Source organism: Bombus pyrosoma, linkage group LG16 (assembly GCF_014825855.1).
Source record: "Bombus pyrosoma isolate SC7728 linkage group LG16, ASM1482585v1, whole genome shotgun sequence".
Taxonomy (NCBI): domain Eukaryota; kingdom Metazoa; phylum Arthropoda; class Insecta; order Hymenoptera; family Apidae; genus Bombus; species Bombus pyrosoma.
This window is the reverse complement of record NC_057785.1, coordinates 7,097,504-7,122,368: the sequence shown is the minus strand read 5'-3', so window position 1 is coordinate 7,122,368 and position 24,865 is coordinate 7,097,504. Positions and strand designations below refer to the sequence as shown.

Here is a 24,865-nt window from a genome sequence, read left to right as displayed (position 1 = left end):
ATTGTAAATATAAATTAAATGAAATTTGTTGTAACGCTCTCAATACAACACCGCGCGCTAGCTACTACGCCATAATAATTTTAGCCAATCTATTATTATTGTTAATCCAAGAATCAATTTCAGGATATTTAAGAAAGAAAACAAAAGAGAAGGGAACGAAGAATATCTACTTACATTGTTGATCTAAACTACATCACACCTCGTCAAAACTTTCCGACCTAACCTCAAACCCATGCATGTAGAGTTAATCTCAACTAATCCTACTTCGTTTCTAACCTAAGAATTAATTTTCCACCTTTTCCTCCCCCAAGGAAACTACATATCGTGAGTCTAAATGAAATTAAACGTCATCAAACGCTCTCACACCAATTACCACGTAACCATTCCATATGGTTAACCCTGTTCTATGTAAGATGGATGGCATGACAGGCACGTTATCCCGCGGACCAGCGAATTTTCAACGTGGCTGGCAGCGGCGCGTAAATAGAACGCGATATTTTGCAGCATGAAACAATAACGAGCCAGCTTGGCCACAATGTGTGTGCACCGTTGTTCCGTGATATCGCGTCTGCCTGGCAGACACCATCGGCCTGCGCCCACCACTATTCTCTCTCTCTCTTTTTTTTCCGCCGTTTTGTCTTCCTCGTGGCTGTCTGCTCCACGAAAATCGCGAAAATCCTGAAGCATGATTTGCATTTTGCCGGGCATCGATTGGAATCGTCGCCCTGCCGCTTCTCGTTTTGTCTTGCCCACGTGAACAACGGTTCGATGGTGTGCTCCATAGTCTTCTAAGAGGTTAGAATTCTCGTTTTTAGATCTTTTTGAGGTTAGGTTCGAACTAAGCTTAGATCAATTCCAGATTACGGTTTCTCATCCCTTTTTATTTCGCAACAACTTGTTTATTATAATTCTGAAAATTGGGTTAATAGATTTCTTTGATGATTCCTCCCTCTCCCCCTTTCTTCTGTTTCTTTCTAAATTTCTACCGATACGGTTGGTCGGATTTTTGAGGAAATGCAAAAATCTATATCATGCATAAACTTTGTTGAGCCGGGGAAATTTTTCATTTATTATAATTTGTAACAGGGAATTCCGCTCGTCACTGTTTTAATCCCTACAAAGAAGGTAAAGGAATATTTACGCGTTTCATTTTGCTTATGAGGTTCGCTTAATTTACGTTTTCGATGAAATACCCTGCTTTGCTATGAAATAACCAATTAAAATATTTATCTCGTTGGTGTTTTCTTTCATTTTGTTACTCTATTTATACGTAAAATCTTTATTTCTTTGTACATAGGTATAATCTTTATTTTATAAAATGTCGCTTAGTTCGATGTTGGGAGAAATATTTTTTAGAGCTTTGTCTATATTCTAAACAAATTTATATCGTGAATTTTCATGTTGTGCGATGAGGATCTTTCGTGATATTGGACTCGTAGATCGAATGAAGTTAATAACGTGGCTGTGCGTTCGCGTTGAGGAGCACGGATTTACGTTGTAAATTCGTAGTTCACTCGATTCGCGAATTTCCTAACAAGCTAAACACAAATTTCCATTTTCTCGAATTTCGACTTCGTTTAACCAGGAATGAGGAAATATTACAATTACTGAAATTACAGTAAACGCGCGTTGGGATAAATAGAAGAATAAATTGTACGCTTTGGATAAAAAATTTCAGTTTACGTCACATACGTCACTTTCGTGAAACGTAATAAATTTCACTGGAATCACATCTGTTGCTGCATGATGTTATTTGAAAAAAAAAAATTTTTTTTTCCATACATGTACCTATATGTCACCGAATCAATGTTTCACATTACTAAGAAACTTATATTGTAACAATACCAATATAATTTTATCATTTTACTATATAATTTATATATATATATAATTAATTATAGTTTGAATAATTATCATTTACATTTTAGAATATCTCGATATTATGAATGATTATTTGCAATACTATTTAAATATGTTGTATAATTATTTTAAATATTTTAGCCACTTTAAACAACGGTTTAAATAATGACGTATGTAAATTTTGATTAGGCTAATAACACGCAGCATTTCCATCGTATCTGTATACATACGCATATCGGTATTCGATTTTCAATTACGTGTAAACCTTTGTCGGAAAATTCCACGGCTTATTCTAGTCTTGTTTTTCGTCCCTTTTGTTCCTTTTTTCGGCGTTTTCCACAGAGATGCAACTTGCCTATCGATTGATGGAAATCACTAGAATCCTGAAGCGTGATTTGTTCGGCCAGTTGTTGGTGCTTTTTTCTCTGTTTTTTGTTTCGTTTCGTGTTTCTTTTTTTTTCTCGTTTTGCTTTTTGAGATACCGAGTACGGTGTTCGAATGTTTTCGAGATGAAGATCGGATGTGCATGAGCGAAATTTTAAAAACGGATTTGCCGTTGATCGTCTATTTTTGCCTGCATCGCCCAGCCAGAATTGATTCGTACGTGGAAATTGTTTTCAAAGAAAAGGGAAAACACCCGATATGTGATAGCACAGTACGTGTGTGGAACAAAAATTTATTTCAACACTGACTAATTTCCTTCCATTGCAAACAGCAAACCTTGTGTTGTATATAGCGTACAGGATACTTTCGTCGAAAATCTTCCAACTGTCTCGTCATGAATCGGAAGTTTTCTTGGCTCTTCTGTTATGGCTCTTCTGTTATGAACGTAAAAATTTATGTCAATTGCCATATAGTTATGATTGAGTTATGATACTTTTTTTTTAACTAATATGGTATCATGAATGAGAATAATATCGAATAATAATTTCGATGGCTAAAAACAATTTCCTATTCGTAATAGCAGTATCGTAATTGAAAAAGTGACATTTTTATACGCGGCCCTAATTAGCTGATCGGAGATTGTATCTCTCGAATCATTCGACGATTGTTTAAAATCTAACCGCGCTTCGACGAGAGGATAAACGCGAGAGAGAGAGAGAGAGAGAGAGGAAACTTCATCAACAGGCAGCCATCGATCATCGATCGCCATGGCAGAAAAATTTAATGGGGCCAGTGCATTAATAACGCGTAAAGAGAATCGTGGACAAGTCGCCGCCGCGTAATACGCGATAATACAGCCGTTCAATTATTGCTACGCCCCTGATGTTGTGTTTTCGAGGATTCGTGCTGAACGGGAATACCTTTCTGCGCCCATTTGTAATCCCGGCTTTCGTGTCATGTAAACGTTCGAGCGGACATCGAGGCAGGCACGGCTTGTTACACGCGTATCCTGGATGAAAAGCTCGCCATTTCTGCTTCTGAATCCTATTAGTTTTCAGAGGGCACTATCGACTGTCACAGAGAATATTCTACGCGTATAAGTAGTTTTCGCTTTACGAATTCGTTGTACGATCCCTTCGGCACCGGAATTTTTATTTTAAATCGTACTTGCTGGAGATTACCAGATTTTTCTGTTAAACAAAAAGAGAAGATAATAGAATTTTCATTGTTCTGGACGAAGATTTTGAGGTTTTGGGATTTCTAAGAGGATCAGGAGCTGCGGTGATGATAATGATTTGCTTGTAGGTCTGGTGAGTTATGGTTTTGGCTCTCTTGACGAAGGATTAAAATTTCATTTCTAATTTCTTCGGAGAAAGGGGAAGTGGAAGTCCTATTTTAGTAGAAAATTCCAAGAAGATTGGGAATTTTTATGACGATGCACGTTTTCTTTCACGTTTGTATACTTGTGGTTCTCGTTATGCTGATCTTGGGCGAACTTGAAATTTGGTTCGCCTCTTTTTCATCGTACGGTAGAGAAGAGGAGTTTGTATGATTTATATTTTGACCACATTTAAACGAAAGCTGCCCATCAAGCTCAAACGTTGATGCCTAAACTAGTGCAGCTTCAAACACGCTCGTTGGAGGCTTACGTGGTTAATAATTCAAGCGGACGTCTAGCTAGCGACAAAATAGAAAGAAACAACGCAACTTGTGGCAATGGTTAACGAGCCGAAGAACATGAAGCGGCGAATGCAAAGAACGCTAAAAGCAAAACAAGGGGAAAGGGCTGGGAAGACAGGATGAAATCACACGAGGTCCAAGATTTCTGCTTGGCCATGAATAATTTTCGCTCCTAGGGGAAAATAATTTAGGACTGCCAGGCTGTACGATGCCATGTCCCGTTTTGTCTCTCTATTTTCGCAAAAAGAGGCTGAACGTGTTTTGTCCGGGATTAAGGTGGACATAGCCTAGAATAGCAATAAACTATTTAAAGTTTAACGCTGTATGGTTTACTACCAAATTTTGTTTTTGTTATTCTTTTCATTTCTTATTTATTTTCTATTTATTACTGTAGCTATTCTTTTATTTTTAATATCATAGAACGGAGTGCTTTGAATGGTAATTTAGATTTTTATTTTAGTAGACAACTTAAATTCAAACTTCGTACTTTCTTTCGATCTTATCTCAATCTTAAATACTTTCGTTTAAATGTCTAGCCAGCCCAAGTTATTTTAAAAACTGTTCCCACTTTACATCGGATTCGACGAAAGATTTTGCGAAAAATTACAAGGATTGACTTTAGATCTTGAAAGAATTCTACTTTAGTACTCTATCGATTGATTTTCAAGCTATCTTAATTAATCAATGTAATCATATTATCTTGATAATATAAAATTTCGTTTACGCGTGGTCGACAAATTTTCGACAAAATCTCTTAACTTATATTCCGAGCTGTACTTGAGGGAAAGATGAATTCGTTCTTGGGCTCAGGTCGCCGTACCTTTATGTCTGACTACTTTCGACCTCATACCACTTGATTCCACTTCACGGCCGGTGCTTTCACGCGGCACGTGTGGCCGGGTAAATCTATTCACCTGTATCCATCGATCGACCCAGCCGACCCTCTGATCCGTGATCCGTATGCACTTTAGCGTCAACTGTCGCGTGTCCTCTTCGACACGTGTTGAACGCACGCGTGCACGCGTCCATTTTTACGCCCCTCCCTCTTTCTGTAATGTGTCGCTACCGTTGCTGATACCTATCTTTTATATATTCCATTATATTTCTTCCATAAGGTAATATCTTTTACGTACCTTTATTCGATGCCGCAAATAATAGAATTACGAAATCTTCATTTTTCCTCGTTTTTTGCAATTACCGAGAACATACAGGTATTTTTACCAAAGTTAATACTGATTATTATCGAAACATCGATATCATTATATAGATCTATCCACTTTAGTTCGATTGGGCAAATTTTCATTGAAGCGTGATAGTTTTAGCGTTTCTTGGATTCCTTCGATTTTCTCTATTTGTCGTTTTACGAGATCAACCAACTGGGCAATTAAGTGGCTCAACTGTCCTCTTACATAGCGAACTCTGTAAACAGAAGACATTGCTTCTTGTTTTATTTATTTATTCTTCATATATCCTAGATACCTAACTTGCTAACGATAAAAAGTTCAAAAACAGCCGGGAAACAAAAAAAAAAAAAAAAGGAATAAAAGAATAGAGCTCCGCAGTACGAAAATTCCAGTGCAGAAAGGAGTGGCAATAAACGTTGTCTGCTGGCGGGGAAGTGGCACTGTAAATTGCCAGCATGGCGAAAAGAGCTCGGGGAACAGGGCAAACAATAGACAGCGGCGGGGAACAACGCAGCGGGGGGCACGAAAACCGCGGGGGTAGGATGGAAAACAGCATTCTGCCGGATGCCACCCACGAACAGTCGAAACAATGCGTCAAAAGTTGCGCATTAATTGTTCTTAAGTTACGATAAATTCGCCAGGTTAAACCACGAGGCCCCCGCTCGCTGTTAATGGCATTATCGTGTTTTTCAACCCCCTTCTGCCATCATTTTCCGTATGATTTTTCGAACAGGCACCCGTGGATCCCCTATTCAAAGCCGGTATTTACGACAGACGTCGGTACAACCTGGCTATCTGGCCTCTCAGCGTTGAATGTACGCCTTAAGAGGGAAATTAAATTCATTCTATTTATTCATTCGACTGGCCAGGGAACGAAAACTCGAGGACGGGTAGAATAAGGGTGGATGGCGAACGTCTGTCGCGATGAAAGCAGCTCCCAGCCCTTTTAAACTATTAGCGGGGATGACAAGAGCGGGATGAACTTTCGAACCGGAGCCTTCACAGCATCCCCTGCCCTCGATTCTGACGATACCTGACGCGTGTCTGTCGAGATGTTTCATCCAGGAGTTGGACGCTTTCGATGGGTCTGCGATGTTGAGATGGAGATCCTCAGGCCTTGCTACGATATTTTGGGAGCTTCAAGATGCAGGATTTCCGGTTAAGACGTCTATTTTCCAAGGAATTATTCTACAAATATTTGTTATGCAGATATTATGCAAATTCTATGATTGGTTGATTAATTATCTTTACGCTACGATAAATTTATCAAGTCGAACCATGGGGAGTTCTCGGTCACTGTTAAGGGTTTTATCGCGTTCTTCGGTCCATCCGGTTGTCAGGTTTCTTCCGATTTTTTGCAGGAACTGAAGACTTGATTGAGTTGGAATGGGAGAAGCTCTTAAACTTTAATTTCTTAGCTTGCGAGTACACCGCGGATTTTTTATGCTATGAGAAATACTTAGAATATTTATTATATAATTTACATTATGAGAGTACTTAGAATATGCGAAAATATACAAAATATCTAAAGCATTGTACTTTGTATTTACAATTGGACAAATTATTCTATCATATATTGCAAATTATATATTAGACAAATTCATATTTTTCAGGATATAATTACGATAGAAAGTTGTTTTATCTACCAACTATTACAGAAGGCACTGTGCTTTGAATATGTTATATATTTGTTCATATTATGTGATTTATTCTTCAATTTTGTGCAAATTATTTTGCCGCAGTTTAGCTATGATAGTTATAATATTACTCACGATCGTAATCCACGTCTCCATAATGAAATTATTATTATAAATTAAAATATAATAAAGATTGAGTTATATTTCTGGTACGAATTATTAGTTCCGATTCAATAAAAGCAGATTGTCTATTTCTCTCTCTCTCTCTCTCCTATAATATAATTTAATCTTAATTTTAACTTCTCTAATTTCGCTATTTTAACTTCCAGTTTCCGAAATCAGACTTGTGTTTCATTACTGAACTGGAAATCTCTATCACTGAGTAAGAATCACACGTTATATTTTCTATAACGCGTATCGCACAAGCTTGAATCGTTTTAAATAATAAGAAAAATAATTGTTTAAAATACTAGTAAACAAAATAACGATGATAATGAAAATAATACGAAACCATGAGAAAATTAACAATTTAATCTGAAATTTGCACAGAGTATTAGAATATACCCCCTCTCTGGCCCCCACTCCTTCGCCATTTCATTATAGGCGGAAATCAGAAGAGAGATCAGGTAGTTACGTTTCGGTTTTCGACGCGTGAGGATTAGAGCGACGTTTCGGCAGACGAACGTGACATAAACATGATTCCGTCTCGTCTATTGTTTACGTGACTTGTGTTCGGTGTACTTCGACCGGTTTGTGATTGTAATGGAACGACGCCACAGCAACGGTAGCGATATTCATCTACGCAGCGAAAGGTACAGAAAAATAATTTTATATTATAAATGTACAGTAATGATAATAGCAGTCATTTTATAGTTAATAGCGCGATATAAGTTAAATATAATATACGTATATAATAACACAATTTAAATACAATATAACATATATATTACACAACACAATAATAAATATTGGGTTGTCCGAAAAGTTTCCTTCGTGTTATGAGGAAATAATAGACGCACAACGTTTTCTGTTTTATTATTATTTCGTCGAATTACGTGCGATCCATTTTGTTCTGTTGATATAAACACAGACTTGCTCTCACCATTCTATGAACGTGCATTGTTGTAGAGAACATGTTTACGAAAGAAGGACACTTTTTAGACAACCTAATATAATAAATATGATACAACTAACTAATATGCCATACGAACGATGTTCTTAACTTGTCCCCTGAGGCCAAAATAGAATCTCAAGCGCAATAGGACTCTGTAAAACGTGGTTCACGTACATATAAGGTTTAAAATAGGGACGATGCTCAAAGTAGGGTTGATGTTGAAAATAGAGGTAGGGTTGAAGATAGGGGTAAAGTTAAGAATAGGAATAGGGTTCAAGGTAAGCGTAAGGCTAAAAGATAGGGGAAAGATACAAGGCTATTTTACATATTTCTTTTTCATTTCAAACTCTCTTAAAATCTCGTCAATCTTCTCCAAAATAACGAGACATTTCTTTTGAAAAAACCGTCAAAGACATCGGAAAGAAGCCACAACCGACGTCATAGTTGTTCCTTGCGGAAGTCATTTCTCTGTCCTCCTCCCTCTTTGTCGCGACACGTCATATCGTTCCCACTTAAGATCTGCCAGAGCCTCGTCTACGATTATCTGGAAATTACATTCGCACGTGACTGAGCTTTCACATCCGGTCGCCTCTCTTTTAAGCCAGCGACGACACTATCGTTGGAGCGACCCTTTCATGGCTGATTTTCATGAAACCGTTTCGCGTGGACCAGCGAATGTAGGCCAGAAGCCAGTAGGCCGGGGTCCCTCTCTCTCTCTTTTCAGCTCGATGAAGCTTGTAATTCGACGTAGTTGGAACCTCCTGTTCAACGTTTTCAACGTCCGTTTGATAGAACGCGTAACGAGGTAATTGGAAACGGGGCATTCAACCGTGGCGCGCGTTTGAAAAAGCCAGCAAAGGATTAAAAGATTCGCCAGCAATTAAGGCGGCCAAAAGAAGGATCGTACACGACATCTGTTTCCCTTTTAGCTGGCTATGCTTAAAAGATGATCGGGTTTGGCTTTTGTTCGACCACAGGAAGAAACCTGTTTCCATTTCTTCAGTTCGCCGAGAGTGGAGAGCCGTTTGCACGGCTTTCACCAAGTGTTTTGTGTTTCGGCTGTGGTTCTTCCGCGCGACGATTCTTTATTCAAAAATGAGTGGAAATCTGGGGCTACGCTTTCCAAGAGATTTATGAATCAGCACGAGCTTTTAGTTGGAGATGAGAAAATGTAGTATTGAGAGGGATTGAAGGAGCGTTCGAAGAAGTTGGAGACGAGATTGCGTTGATCCTCTGTCGTATTTTACCGTAATCGAGGCATTCGATTCACAGGTGGTTGAAAAGACTACGTATATTCCGCCTTTTACCGCTTAATTTCGTAAATTATGCAGATATCTAATTTGTTGCCTATATTGTACGATATTTACGAATTCCTTTTACGCTTTGCATTCTCCCTTACCATGGTTCCATGCAATATCGAGGTATTCAGATACCTTGGCCAATTTGTAGCGAGTTTATTATATCGTACTATGATCAAGGACGTTCGTTAACAGGTGAAAAGATTACATGTATTTCGTGTTGTTTGGTTAATTTCGCAAATTGTGCTTGGGAAATGTGTACGAGATACACAGAAATTTCTCACGAATCGTTACAAATTATTAATTGTTCGGATTCTCGTTCAATTCCTGCCTTAATTAAAGTTATGTTAATGTCTATCCAGTAATTCCATTCTATCAGAGAATATCGGGAGAATAATTTAAAATATTAAAATTCATCGAACTCGATGCCGTTTGTTTAAAAGGAAAAAAAGGAACAAGATAGAAAGGAAGAAGATATCCAATCAAAAAGACAGAACTGATGATGGAAAGTTTGCTTTTCAACCGATCGGAATTGAGCACTCCTACGTATCGACCTTCTGGTCGAAATATGATTTATCCGAGCCGTCTGACTTCTATTGTTAGTCGGATATTCGCGATGACAGCGTTATTTTCTCTGGTAACGTTGCTCTTGAATCGACTACCGGACACACGGGGTGTCGCAGGGGGTAGGGGGTTTGAAATTGGTAGAAAGGAGCGTAATTTCCTGAGGGGCACAGGGAAATACGAGCTCACGGAGTTCCTCTTTCCGTCGTTTATCGACAGCCACTCGGGGCAATATTTTATCGAGAAAATATCGTCCCGTGTTAAATATGTTTACCCGTTATTGATACACACTGAAATCACTGCCTCCCCAATTTTTTTCTCCTCGATATTCATCTTCCCTTCGTTCTCCTGTCCATTTTATAATAAATACGGTTGTTGATGTAGCACAGTTTTACCATAATTTACCTGTGATACTTTACGCGGAACACCGCACAAGCCAACGATTCCAATCGCAGATACGCAGCAACGAATAAACAATTAACGGTTCTAATTTTTTCCACCAAGTTCACCTTCCATTCAAGATAGTTTATAGTTTTGTTCAGTTTCTTGGCGAATGTAAAATTTCAAATATCTAATTGTCATTCAGAAAATGAAGCTAATCGAATGGAAGTTAAATTAAAAATCATCTGGAAATTTTCATAACGCGTGATCCGCTATTGAAACTCATTTAACTTCTTCTAATAGAATTTCCTGTTACATTTCCATTGGTTTCGAAACTACGATCTGCTCCAGTTACACTGTAAACTTTCTACAAGAAATTGAATAGTTTCGAATGTTAGGTATAACAAATTCTACATAAACACCTAGTATCTGATAGTATCTGATAGTATCTGATCAGGGTGCAGGTTGAGTAGTTTCATCGTCGCCAGACGTCTGTCGACCGTAGACCCAGTGCCAGCGAATTTAGCGACCATTAAAGCCTGTAATGCGACGTAATTGTCGTACATACAAGCTGCTGAACGTCGCGAAACAGCAAGAGGGGTGTGTTGCGTACGCGGAAATTGCGTACGAGCTGTCATTGGCACGCCACTGCGCCAGCGATATCCAATTAATTTGCCGGCATTATTAAAATTAAAAGCCCCACGTATCATGTCGATGCACCCGCGTGAAAAGACCTTTATTTGCTCGTTTGACCGCTTCCTTTCTCGATCATTCGCCCATCGTTGAATACACTCGATCAAAGATAGAATTACGATCACTCAAAGTTCTCAAAGTCTTTCGGTCTTTTGGTAGAATTGAGAAATTTGATATATAACAGCGAAGCTCCTTATTAATTGCCAAACTGCATGTCTTTTTCGTATGCTACATATTTATACACGTACGTGTATAAATCAAATTTCAACTTTCTTCAAAGTATACGGAATTCATTAAATTTATAGTTTAGAGTCACGTATTTAATATTTGTATAATTTAGAATTTAATTAAAGAAAATATGAAAGTTAACCGCCGTTTTGTTTCATGGCTACCTAATAGGCGATTCTGTTGTGGCTGATATTTTATCTCCTCTTTTATTTCATTTTATTTCCCCTGTTTTTCGCTTCGCTCAAGGTAGTGTCCATAGATGTATGGATTTAAATATTGTGAAATTTAATCGTCCATGCCTCGATGGTTTAATTAATTTTTCAGCCTGATAACGCTGTCCTTTGTTCGTTTATCGGTGAATTCGATCGGATAGAATGAATGGAATCGAGGGGAATTGACGATAATTAAGAATTGCAGGCGCAATAATTAGTGTCGAACAAGATACTAAATTCGAATGTGTTTACTCTAACCTCAATAATACCAGACGATATTCAATCACAAGTAAATAATTAACATATTCATATACCGTTCGAAGAAATAAAATATACATAATTAATATCAGGCGTGGGATTAATAATATTTATTATTGATTTATGTTCGTTGAGTGCCAACATTTTGGAGTGTTGCTAGAAATATTTTCCAAATTTTTTACAAAAAACAAAATTATTTAAAAATCGTACGTCGGGTAATAACACGTCGAGAATACTTTGTCGATTTTACAGAAAGATGGCAAGTCTCGATCGTTAGTTTGCCTAAGGCCTCCCTCATAGGCAGTTCGAATCTGTTGCGTTTTGGTTCGAGTCTACGGCTGCTTTTTGTCGAAACTCCGTGAACTTATAAAAAGTTCGAATCCAGTCGGCCAATGCTCGCATACAAAACCATCATCTAATATTTTGCCTGCCTGAACCCATCACCAACCATCATCCATGAGACCGAAGACGTGGACGTGAAACCTGTGCTGCAACTTCAACCTAGGAAATTGCTGCTGCCAACTCTTATTTGAGCCCAGTTACTTGTTTCCATTTTTTTTTTTCGTCGTTTGCGATTCATACGTTATTGGTTTCTCCTCTCGTACACCTGTATCCTTTGCGGTATTCCTCTTGTGGTTTTCTGCAAGAGATTGGTGGTAAAAGGTGATACAGGTTTCGGATATGAGAGGTCTTTTGTATGGTCAGGTTTTTTTTCACGTGGTTACCGGTTTCATTGGCTGTTGGTTTGTGCGGGGGACGAGTTTAAACGAAGAATCGTCTTTTGATATGTTTCATGCGGAAGATAGGTTGGTTTTTGGTTTTAAAAATGGCCTTGCAGGTTATACAGTTGCAGAGTCTGAACATCGTACTTCTTCTTACTTATTTATTAACAAATTATTTTTTCTTTACAATCAGAGAAAGAAAAAATGCCGAATTTTCTATTTATCCTTTAAATACGATTTTCGTCAATAAGCGAGGTCATGCATCGATGATTTCGTTGTATTTAGTGGTGACATTTTTTTTACATTTGCGGAGAACGATTTATGGAAATGTACGAGTGATTTTAATTAGGTTAAAATAGTAGTGATTTCTCTTTGTACAAATTTATTCAATGATTTTATCAAAAAATGAGGGTTTCGTGAAACTACGAAGAGGTGAAACTCATTTATAACGGAGTTTAATTTCACTTGGAGTTTCTTTACATTTAATTCACGTAAATTTCCATATCCAGGGTCAATTCTTCGCGTGTTCATTTTCGTCTAATAACAACGGTACAATGTTCCCTACCCTTCAACACGCGTCGAATTAAATCGAATCGATTCGCGATTAAATAAATGGGATTAAACGAGACTAGGAAGCAGGTGCCTTTTACACGGCCACACAGCGGTTATTTACTTTGTCGTGTGCATTTCAAAATTGCATTTTGTAAATGCGCGAAAACATACGAATCACCGATCCATAAGCAGCATGATAATTAAGCAGGAAACAGCCAATTCGAAATTGCATCAGTGTGGCTGCCGGTGATCGAGCCCGTGAAATGATCTCGAATTCGTTTTCACGGCGTTTAACGAAATGTTTTTACGGTGAAACAGATTTCGTTAAGTCGTAGCAAATGTCAGAATAAAGCAATCTTTTCTTCTTTTTATATAATTAAATTTTAAATAATAATTCATATTTGTTTGAATTTAATGAAATTTCGGATGAATATTTTGCTACATCAAAGTGTATCGTTTGACGTACAGATAAACATTATTTATATTTATTTATATATGAACAATTCGTGAACCTTGACGAATAATAATTATATGAAAGAAACAAGAAGAAAAGAAATTTTTGCATTAAAAAATGTGACTCGTTTCTATGTTTCGTTCTGTATTCTAGTAAAACAAATTCGTAGAGAAAAAGTTGCAAAAAATTTTGTAACAAAAGTTCTTTGTTGAAATATCTTCTTCAAATGTACACAATTTTTTTTCTGCTTCTACGAAATATACGAATAATAATTATAAGAGAAGGGAACATTTTCATAACAAAAAGCCATCTTTACCTTTAATTCTGTATTTCGAAAATAACAGAAAAGGAAGAATCCCCATATCTAAAAATACAACATCGTTATATTTGATTCCGCGTTCAATTAAAACGATTAAAAAAGACAAATTTCCACTCCAAGAATTAACAATTTTTCGAATCCTATATTCGACTACACAATAGTTAAGGAAAACAATTCCTGACCTAATTCTGTATTTCATTGAAATGACTAAAGCTATAAAGTCCTCTGCTTAATCCCATATTTCACGAAAATAACAGGAAACGGAAGCCTCTTTAAAATCTACATCATAAAAAAGGGAGCAAAACATTCTAACCTCGAGACCCCAATGTCCCAATACAATAAATAAAGCACAAGTCCAATATTCTTATATTCGAACGTTCCCATTTAATCCCCTAGGAGGACACCCTGGTGTTGCTAACCCCCATGTTCCTCTATGCATCATCATTAGACTCGGCCATGCTCGCTGGGGTGCAAATCGCCTGAAAGTAGAATAAAAATTTAATGATTGGCTTCGTTCCTGTTTCCACCCGTGTAAACTCTCTCTGCTAACATTTCTGAGTCATTTGTCATGTGTCACCCTGTATATAGAAGCTGGAAATCCCATAGGGATCGACTGATCGCTTCCATTATCTTCTCGTCTAATCAAAGGGAAGTACTAGTGGAGTATTGGATAAAAATGATTTCCAAGATTGAGTAGGATAAGGTTGGAAGAAACATTCAATTAGAATTAGATCTCTACAGAAATTGATGACTAGACCTACAGCGGGGAGAATATAGATAAGGAAATTTCAAATGTGCCCATATAACATGAAAATTAATGTAATTGATAATTGTTAGAGTTCGATATTTATGGAAATTAAAATTTTGATCAACATAGTCGAAGAGAGTGCGACTTATCAGACGTTACTTTATGAGATGTTTTGAATATTTTATACATTTTAGGGTGTCGTATTATTTTTGCATTTATATACTTCTCGTTAGTGCATAAACATGTGCAGTGTAATAATTATTATCCCGAATAAAAATTTAAAGATCATTATATAGCGTATAATGTTACAAAGTACAATATGGAACCCGAAGGATTAAAAATAGACCCATTGAAACTTTCATTTAGAAATCTTCCAAATTTCTCTAAAATCTTCTCGACAACTCTCGACCCATTTCGCTCGTAACATTTAATCAAACACATCGAAGAATATTCGGACGAGCCTCTCCACCAGAGGAAAGAGGAGTATCTAGTAAAAGCACCTCCGCCAATCTCGCAACCAGTGCAGCCAATCCCTCTAAGCCCATCCCTCAGCTTCATTCTATACAGGGTGGCACAAAATATGCGAGAGGAATACTTTAGAAATACTTTACTTTAAATAGGCTCAAAGATACTTTTCATCCGTTTCTAAATTCCATCCTTTTATCTTACTAAAATAACTAGGAAGACATAAAACATAAAATTCCCTACATTCATTCCTATCTTCTCCTTCACGTACATTGTATAGTACTAGAATTACCAAGACACCTTAAATTTCTAGCACAGAACGTAATACAATTATAAGTATAACTTTTGAAAAAATCGTGAAACACCATTTTTATACACAAATTTCTCTCGTCGTTTTGATATCTAGATATAAATTATCTGCCACATATTTTGTGGCGCTCTGTACATCGTCTCCAATGCTAAAAACCGGTTCCATCGAATATCAATCGGAAGCCGGGCAAATGGACATCGATCGCTGGTCGGTGCTCGAACCGGTGTCCTCCGGAAGTGGACGCAGGGAAAACGCGTTCGCTTTCATGTTGCCATCGTGAGTAATACGGTTTTTCATAAGCGGAGCCATCGCGCGGCGTATCGTTGGATCAGATCCACGTACGTTGGCAACACACGCGCCACCATTTTATAGAGGACCAACCGTGGGATTAACCGTGCGTTTACCCGTTATCCTGTAAACTTGATTAAGGCGATTGCCAGGCCGAGTTCGTTACCAGGATCGAACGATTTGCGTTGGTCCAGCCACGGGTCCAAGCGGTGGCTGCTCGTTATTGCGGCTAGATCGATCGACCGTTCGATTTGTGGTTAGGCCGCGTTCGATGCGCGCCGAAAACTGACGGAAAAAACCAGCTGAAACTAATCGCGAACCATTACACCGACAAACGGATGCTCGGATTTATGATTTATCATTTACTTTTTGTTTCTAAGAAGAATAGCGGCTCGGTCGTCTTTTCTATGTCGGTTTCCAACGTTGTAAAATTCCTGACGATTTCGAATCTAGGTTAGGTTGAAGTGAATAAAGATTAATCGTCGATTGATTCGCATGTTCGAAAAGGAATACTGGCTGAATCTTTTTCGGTAAGTGTTTTGAATTTTTTAATTTAGGTAGTGGTTCTGCGTGGCACAGATATGGTTGTTTAACTGTCCGACAGGTGTCAGTTGAGGTTAGGTACGATGAAAATTAATTGTTATCGAGCTGGGAAAGTTTGTTCCGATTTTTAAGGAAAACTCAAACGCGGTACATTTCAATTTCGATATACGTATACGTATTCGATATGCGGGTTATAACGTATTGTAAAATATTTTAGACTGCGATGTCGAATTTGGTCTTTGTACAGTGATAATAAAATATTGCAAAGTATGCTATAATACTTGAAAATGGATGCATTAACAGTGAATAGAATTGGATGAGATTTTATTGTGATTTTAATAAAATGAAATACTGAGACACGCTGGACTAAAATTAAATAATAAATCCCCATGGAGATAGCGAATAATTAATTAACAATCCTTACCAATAATACATTTTTTACTGATATTAGATTTTTCTGAAACCATGAAATATGTTTCGTGGAAGACTTTCAATATAATAATTGTTCAATATTTAATTCCTTATAATTTTAAGTTAATAAGCATTCTCTAATGCCCTCATGAAATTAACTCTATTGAAAGTAGATCATTAATTACCACGGAATTTGGTATAAAACGTGATTGAATACACAGTGGAATATATCAGTTGTGACATAGAATTTATATAGGAGACATTTGTACGTGTATGTAAATTATTTTAAAGATTAAAAATTAATGTAGAACATTTTTCCTGCATAATAAGGCAATTTTTTAATTACATAGGATTCTAGATTTAGCCGCTGCTTTTCTTCGACCAAGTAATTTCTTCCTTTTTTGCTTCAATTCAAAATCCCTGACGCGAAATAGGGCAAACACTTAGAATCTGTTTAATTGAAGAACTAGAGTTTTAATGACTCGTTCCGTTCAAAAGGCACGAACTTTGATGACTTTCGTCAGATTCGACTTCAAGTTTTTAGCACACTGAATAGAAAATAGGATATCTATAAATAATTTATTCATATAATGTTTTGCGACGATATTGTATTTTAAAATATGTTGTATAAATTTATTTGCTGTTTCAAATTCCTTTCTCTTTTAATTAAAAACATTTTATACCGAATATTTCAAATGGATACGTAATAATAAAATATTGTACAGCCATAGTGTCCTAATTTTTAAAGAAATGTTTATTCAAATGATATATATGATTCAAAAGAACTGGGAAACGATACGATTGTATAAAATATTCCATATTAGTATTTTGTTATATACGTAGATACGATAAGACAAATAAAGTACTATAATGGAATATTTTATACAATTATATCATCTTTCAGTCGCTCTGAACCATAAAATCGATACAAATTTTCGCAAGCAAGTATCTCAAATATTAAGATTTAACAATTTATTTACGTTCTGTCGCAACTTCCATCTCTTAAAATCGCACATAGTTAGAAAATAACGTGGCACAAAAGCCAAGTTCCATTTGATTTCTGAAAGAAAACTTGACGCCGTGGCACAAAGAAAGAAGCTTATTTAAGTGGAAAAAGAGGGTGGCAAAACGCGTGAGAAGATATAGAAAGAAGAATTTCACACTTGAATGTTTCCTTTAAGGGTTAAAATAACTTCGTTCTTCGTTCTTCCCTCTCTTGATATTTTTTATAATACAATGCATTACAATACCTTCTATATTCCATTTCGATTCGGCCGCTCTCTCTTCTCTTTCTCTTCTTCTTCTTCTTCCCTCGTAGCCATTCATTCTCGAAGAATTTAAATTTAACCTGGTCTCGCGCTTCCCTTTTTCTCGTTACCTTTTCCCTCCACTTTGCTCTCCGTTGTACATCGATCTGTTTATGCATTCTAATCTCTCTCTCGCTGCGTGCAGTGCATCTTTCCTCGCATAAATTCGCAGCAGACGCATCGATCGCCACGCGATCCCCGCCCGGCTAAGTGCATGAAACTCGCAGGACGAACGATTCGAATCCCCGCCCTCCATTTTCTTCTTTTCGCTCTGCCTGTTGTCCTCTCGCGATGCCTGGCTTGTCTTTCGCGGCCAAACAGGCAAGAGAAATGCAAGAAACATACTGGAGCTAACTGTAATTTATTGCCGTGCTTTTCCCACGATGTGAATATTTAAGAGAGCCGAGTAAAATGCTGGTCTTCCGAGGAAATAATCGTCGATAGGAATTTTCACTCTAGTCGAATAATATTTTGTCTCTTTAGAGCAATTTAGCAATTTGTAGTAGCTTCGTTATTCCACCGTCGGCGAAAGATGATACTTTTAGTGAAATATGGCTGCAATGGGAGGATATTTATGTTGTTTGAAATATGTAGATGTTTTTATAATAACCGGTAGATATACTGTACTGAGATAATTATTCGTACATCTTTAATGGAATCGTGAAACTCTCAATTATTAAGAAAACCCCTAGTCACTCGCGAAAGTCTACGTACAAACTTAAACTCTGAGGTATTGTAATAAAGTTAATTAACTCGAGCAATTTCGTTGGCATCAAATTTTTATATCAATTAACTTATTACGCTCTTACCAAGGAGAAGTAAAATATAGAACGCTAAATATGTACCGTTATACTTTTATACCATTATAAAAAGAATAGACGTGGTATTATATTAATATCGTTCAATACCTGCTACGTACTTAGATGATTAAAATTAAAACAGTATTTAACTGTGGAAATATATCGCACGGAAAGCAAGGTCGAGATAATGTAAGCGACGTTCGCTTCATGGTTTCTCCAAGAACGTTATTCGACTATGCTGCGCGAAACATCTCCGAGTTTTCAGTGGTGAAACGAGGGAATGGCCCGGAGCGTGTCTCCGTGTTTCGTGGAAACGCGCACAGCCCTCGAATCGCCCTGGACGATGGCGTTGCTAATAGATTAACGAGCTCGTTAAATCCGCCTTAATCTCGCGGATATGAGCGGCATCGGCCATATACGCGAGCTTCATCGTGGCCCACCGGCTTTATACCAAGAAACTCCCGCCGATGTAATTGGTGATCGCGCCTCGCGTTACGTTTACGGTCCAATAAAGCTGTTCGTTGGTGGCCGAATTAAAACGAAATCCGACGTAATATCAGCGGACCTAGCTACGCCGGTGGCGCCGTTTGTTTCTCGATTACGCGCCCCTTTGATTGATTCAAACGGCCGGCGTTACGTTGAGTAACTCAATGATGTAAACTAAATTGCTCGTCAGAATCGTTGAGAAGGTTAGACTGCGGGAAATTGGCAGTTGCAAGTTGCTAAAACCGGAATGTTTATAACAATTCAACGAAATATTTCTACAAACTATTAAATATTTCTACAAATCTAATTTTATTCTCTGGCGTCTTTTGATGCACTTAGCAGGATAACGTAAACTATACAGGATGTTCCAGCGATTGTGGTATAATCGGCAATAGGGTGATTGTAGGTGAAAATAGAGTCGAAGGTATAGAATAAGGGGTTTCATAAGACGCTTGGTTTTCGAGAAATATTGAGAATCGATCGTCTCAGAAACGAAAAGCCTTTTTCCAAAAATACCCGTGTTCTATATTTTCGATTAATTTTTGTCCATAGAATCAACTTGTAGTTTCCAGTGCTACGTTATACAAAGCACCCTATACTATATCCTACCACCCAAGAGTACACACGTTTCATTTAACATAACCCTAGCCAAGCAGACGAACGCGATAAAGATAATCGCATCAAAATTCCATATTTCGTCGGCAGAATAATCGCACGGATATTTACACCCTCATCCCTCCTATTGTGACGACGGTCTATAAAAAACGGACATTTTTTCCGGCGCGTGCACGTGTAAACACAGAAACGCGTCGTTTAATCCCGCAGAGGGTAATAAAAATCCGCAGGGGGACAACGAAATCGCGAATATTATTTTCGCTTGAATACAGAGGAGCGTGCGTATAATTGTGGAATTTATCTAGCAACGATCACTTCCCCGTTCCACTTTTTTCAAACCCCTTCCCTTTCTTTTTTTTTTTTTTTTTTTTTGGAGAGCCGGTTATATTTCGGCATCGCACGGCGAACCAGAAACCACGTTTTTACCGAGGTATTAATTAATTTATTCGACGGCCAGACGAAATTTTCCATGCGTTTCAATTACCGAGCCGCCGCTGTTTTAGTCGCATTAATTTACAATCGTCCCGACTGGTCTACGTGAAAAAGAAAAAAAAAAAAAAAAAAAAACAAAAATAGAAGGAAAACACCGCTCTAAAGTCAACGTGAACACGCAGAAATCTATACCTCGTTTCAGTGAGCAGCAATTATTATTTTTTGCGCCCATTGTGCCATGTGCTTGAATGGAGAACGAAATTCTAGAGAAGTTTCTTTGTTTTCCGGTTAGCGAGGTTGCCAGCCAAATTTCTAATTTTTCGAGTTACTTCGTTTGGGTTGGGCTAGGTCAAGTTAATTCGGGGCTGGGTACGACGCCTTTTGCATCGTTGCGTTTTCTTGGAGAAATAAAATTCTCGAGGAGATTCTCTGCTTTCCAACTGGCGAGGCTGCCAGTCAAATTTTCTTAATCTTTATTCATACGTTTCTAAGTATCTTTGGCGCATTTCGATTAAAATTTATGAAAGAATTTGTAATTGGAGCGTTGAGACTGGCAATTGTCCCGATTGCTGCATTTAATAACAATTTTGTGTTCTCAATTTATTAAAATTACGAATTCGCATTTTAATCGATGTATTTTGTCAGGTTACTGAAATTAAACCGCGATTTTCTACTTTCGCAATGTAAATGACCTTTGAGGTGTTTTTCATGGACTTTGACTGAAGCGAAGGGCGTAAAGAATTAAATTTGGAAATGTTTGCACGCGCTGTATCTAAAACGTGAACCGATATAGACCAACTGAATATTGACATTTATTGATACAACGAATAATTGACTGTTCAAATACTTTTCTGATTTTTGCGAATTTTCTATGAAGCACTTTCGTTAAACGTCGAACGGTGCACTGTTGAAATTGCATTTAGAGAATTCAAAATGGCAGCCGAGCGAGGAATCATTCGGTATTCCCGTCGCGATAACACGTGCAAGAACTTCGCGAACGCACAACCATAAAGTGAATATTATAAATGTCGACCGCGTACGAACAGTGAACTTGGCTTAACCAAATTAACCAAGTGGATGTTGCGGCAGGACGCGCCTTTGCACCCCTTAATAAAGGGATAGCAAACGTACTATAACAAGATACGGACTCTAATTCAGGCAAATTAACGCCTCAGTGACTACTTTGTCTATTCACGATCGTTCTTTGTAACAAGCAACAAATTGTTTCCGTTGGTTTATTCGATTGTAAATTTTCAATTCCAAGTTTTCTACGTGTTTGCTTGCCCGTGAATTAATTATATTATAATAACGTGAACGCTTTGATCCTGGCCTATTTCCGACGAACCCATAGTTCATATTATTAGACGAAACAGTGAAAATTAAATACGATCGTAATTTAGTTAGGACAGTTAATGTGTGCTACATGGAATTTCAAACTGTAATTCTAATTCACGGCCATTACGTGTCCTGCTGTTCCCGGATTATGTATTATATTTTTATTATTTTATTTATTATATTTATTGTATGTAGAGTATAAGAGGAAATTTGTTAGAGAAAGAAAAGAAATTGTTCGCATGTTTAAAAATCGTTAAAAAATTTCCTCGAAATAATTCGCGGAATAAATACTTTAGTTTTTGTACAAGTACAAGAACGAAAGCAAGTTTCGAAGAATGTTCTATGATTTAAGAAATCAATAATAATTCGTTTTATCTTTTCTATGAACTGTAATTAAAAAATGATCGTCGTTTTGGAACATTGCTCAAATTCCAATTCTGTCAACCGGACTAAGATCACCGAAGCTTCTCTGGAGTACACTAGTCTTCGTGAAATATTCCATGGTATCGTTAAACGTGAATTTTCAGAAGGGACCAAAATTTATGCGACTCGCGAACGCGAGAAGCCGATTTATTTTTAAACAAAAGCAAAACCACTATTCTGCTTTCCCATCCTGGGATACGCGTCTGACACGCTCCGAACAAGTTGCCGCCGTTGTTGCCGCAGAAACAGACGCGAAATTATCCGATTTCGTGCCACGACCGAGCCGAGGCAACTTGCGTGCGTGCTGCTCCAAAGGATTAGGAGAACTTGTCGAAGGTGTTACCACGTTTCAAGCCGTGTCTTCATCGCATTTTTCGAAACTTTTGAATTAGTTCCGCCAACTCTATTTTCTGTTCTTTGATGTATTAATCTTCAACGAGTACTGCCGAGACTTGAAATTTCTTTTCCCTGGTCAATTTTCTCATCTACAAATTTGCCAAAAGCGGAGACCCATAGAATTTTCTTTAAAATTGTAGTTTCCCAATGGACTGCAGACGTTGATGCATTTGTGAGAAATTTAAAGCGAGAATGCATATGTGGGAGAATATATAAAATATTCAAAGTATAATATTCCGTATAACGTTCAATGAACGAAACAAATTTTTATCTGGAAATTTGCACGAACGTTGGCAATCTGGATAACGAGCAATAATAAATTTTCTTCACTTGCAATAATTCATGCTTTATGTCGTCTAATTATTAACGTAATTATGTCAGAGTAATTGGTATTGCCTAAATTAACATATCAATTAGGTATTAATTACCGTTAGCCTAGATAAGTTCTAATAAATTATTAGGTGATTGCTGTTTGATTTGAAGATCGATTATCCAATCCTGTTCCCGTCGATATTCCCAAAAATTACAAAATCACATTGCAACATTAAAAATTACAAAGCTACTACTGCCGCTAGTAGAAATTTAATCCTTCGTAAAATTTACAAAAAAATGACGAAAGTACATTGTAATGTTAACAATGGTAAATCATTCTATCCTCGAATTTTATAACAGATCCTCAGTAACCCATACTTTGCTTCGCGTTTGACGATCATGTATTTCAAATCAGTGCCAATTATTAAGCACTAGCTACCGCTACCCTAGCTACCAGGCGCTATTAAACAACTAACTAACGACTTTCTGATGAAAGCACCGATCAGAAACACTAATCCCTCCTTAATAAACTCCTGAAACTCGTGTTCGATCAACAATCTAACCCCGTATCTCGGCAAATAATCTGTTAATAATGGAGAGTTTACGTTATCGCGAGTGAGCATCGGCTAGGTTTCGACTTTTCATCGGCTTCCGGGACACGGGATGGCTCGATTGTCGCTTGAACAGGGCGCCACTCATATTCACCAGTGCCTAATCGATAATCCCGTCAGTGTTTCCGGCATCTAGCCGGTGAGTGCCGCGGAACTAGTGTAAACATGCGCGCGTATGCACAGCCTGCACATAAATTAGCGGAACAGTCGATACTCTTCTGGTCGTTGCGTTGCGTGCATCGTAAACAGGCTCTCTATGGCGATCCTCGTGATCCGATGAAACGTTCAATCGTAAAAATAGCCTGGTCTAGCGATGGGATCAAGTTAATTCTCAACAGTGAACACCAGCCTATTTTTGACGGAACGTAATTTATATACATTGTTATTTATACATAAAGATAACTTGACTCGATCCCTAGACCATATCTGTTTATATATAAAACGTAAATTATATTAAATGATAAATCGAATCATCTCTTTTTCTACGAAGCAAAAGATACGAAGATATTGCTGCATATATAATAATAATAGCCGTGTATATTTCAGTATTCGAGTCCCGAGTTTCCCTGCGACGTACTTGATCCTGTCGCTACTCCTCCGGTCCTCTGTTACGATCCACAACGTCGTAAAAAACTGGAAGAGCTCGGCTGGCCAGGTTATTGCCTGTGTCTTGGTCTCGTTTATGATGGACCAGGGTTGTTCCCTAGCTTCTCTTACGATTTTAATAATTTTAAACAGCGGTGTAACTCGGAAGATGTTATGAAACCTTCGTGGATCTTCGTGAAACTTGGATAGAAAGACAGGAGGATGTGTTGTTTGGACGGGTCTGGCGAGGACGAGGACTGACGAAGTTAGGATTGCGAGATTTTGGGGTTTGGTCGAGTTTCGGACTAAAGGCGAATGTTCTGTCAGTAGTCACTAACATTTAATGGAATTTTAAAATCAGATATTCGAAATTCCCTGTAAACAAAATAAGAATCCCTAAAAAATCTGTCTAAATGTCCTCTCTTACCAAATCCTCTGCTTGGTAGGTCGTCAGAGAACAAACAGATTTTGCCCTACCCATAAAATTCAGCACCACGAAATAAACCCCTAGCTTCCGTAGGTGAAGGCCACCTAGTTTCTGTCTATCCCCGCCGTAAAGTACACAGCGTCAATTATAAACAGCGGAATCATCAATCTCAATCTCCCATTGACACGAGTCGCCGGCAGCTACCGGCGCAAACCCATTTTCCCTGGAGTTTCCCCATAAAGCAGCCGTGCCATGCAACCAGCGTATATTTGGCCCCCTCCTAAATCGGAATATCCCGGCGAGTCGCGACGAAGCACGCTTCCCAATTCGTATTTCAACATGTGCACGCTGTTCCAGCTCGGTGTATTCCGGCCACGAAGCGATATCCCAGACTCTGTGGTCTCATGGCGCGTCGCCACCCCCCTTGGTCTGAACGTCTGAACTTATTCCTCCCAGGACCGAAGCCACCCCTGTGTTTACCAAAGGTTTTACGATGTTTGCCGTCCGCACGGGCCCTTATTGTTATTTATAACCACGACCCTGCCCCGTGGCGAGGCGCTAATACGCGAGGCTTAATGAAAGTTGCCGATGGATTTCCAAGCCTCGTCGAGGAATATCACGTTCCACCATGTTTGGACGACCTACGTCGATTCTCCTATTCTGTGTGGTTTTGTTTGACCAAGGTGCCTGTTGGCTGGTTTAGACTTTCTCCAACTGTTTGAGGATTGCTTCGTGGCGGGAGGTTGGTTGAGACTTCTCTTTGCAGGCACAACTATTAATATTGCTTTTCGTTGGATCTGTCTTTTCGTGTCTTTTTTTTGTGGTTGAAAG

General features: G+C 38.0%; 1 protein-coding gene across 5 annotated transcripts in view; it reads left to right on the top strand.

Moving 5' to 3' along the window:
- The window catches only part of LOC122576788, a 314,658-nt gene that overhangs the window by 188,533 nt on the left and 101,260 nt on the right, over positions 1 to 24,865 (top strand). The gene's annotated exons all lie outside the window — the stretch shown is intronic.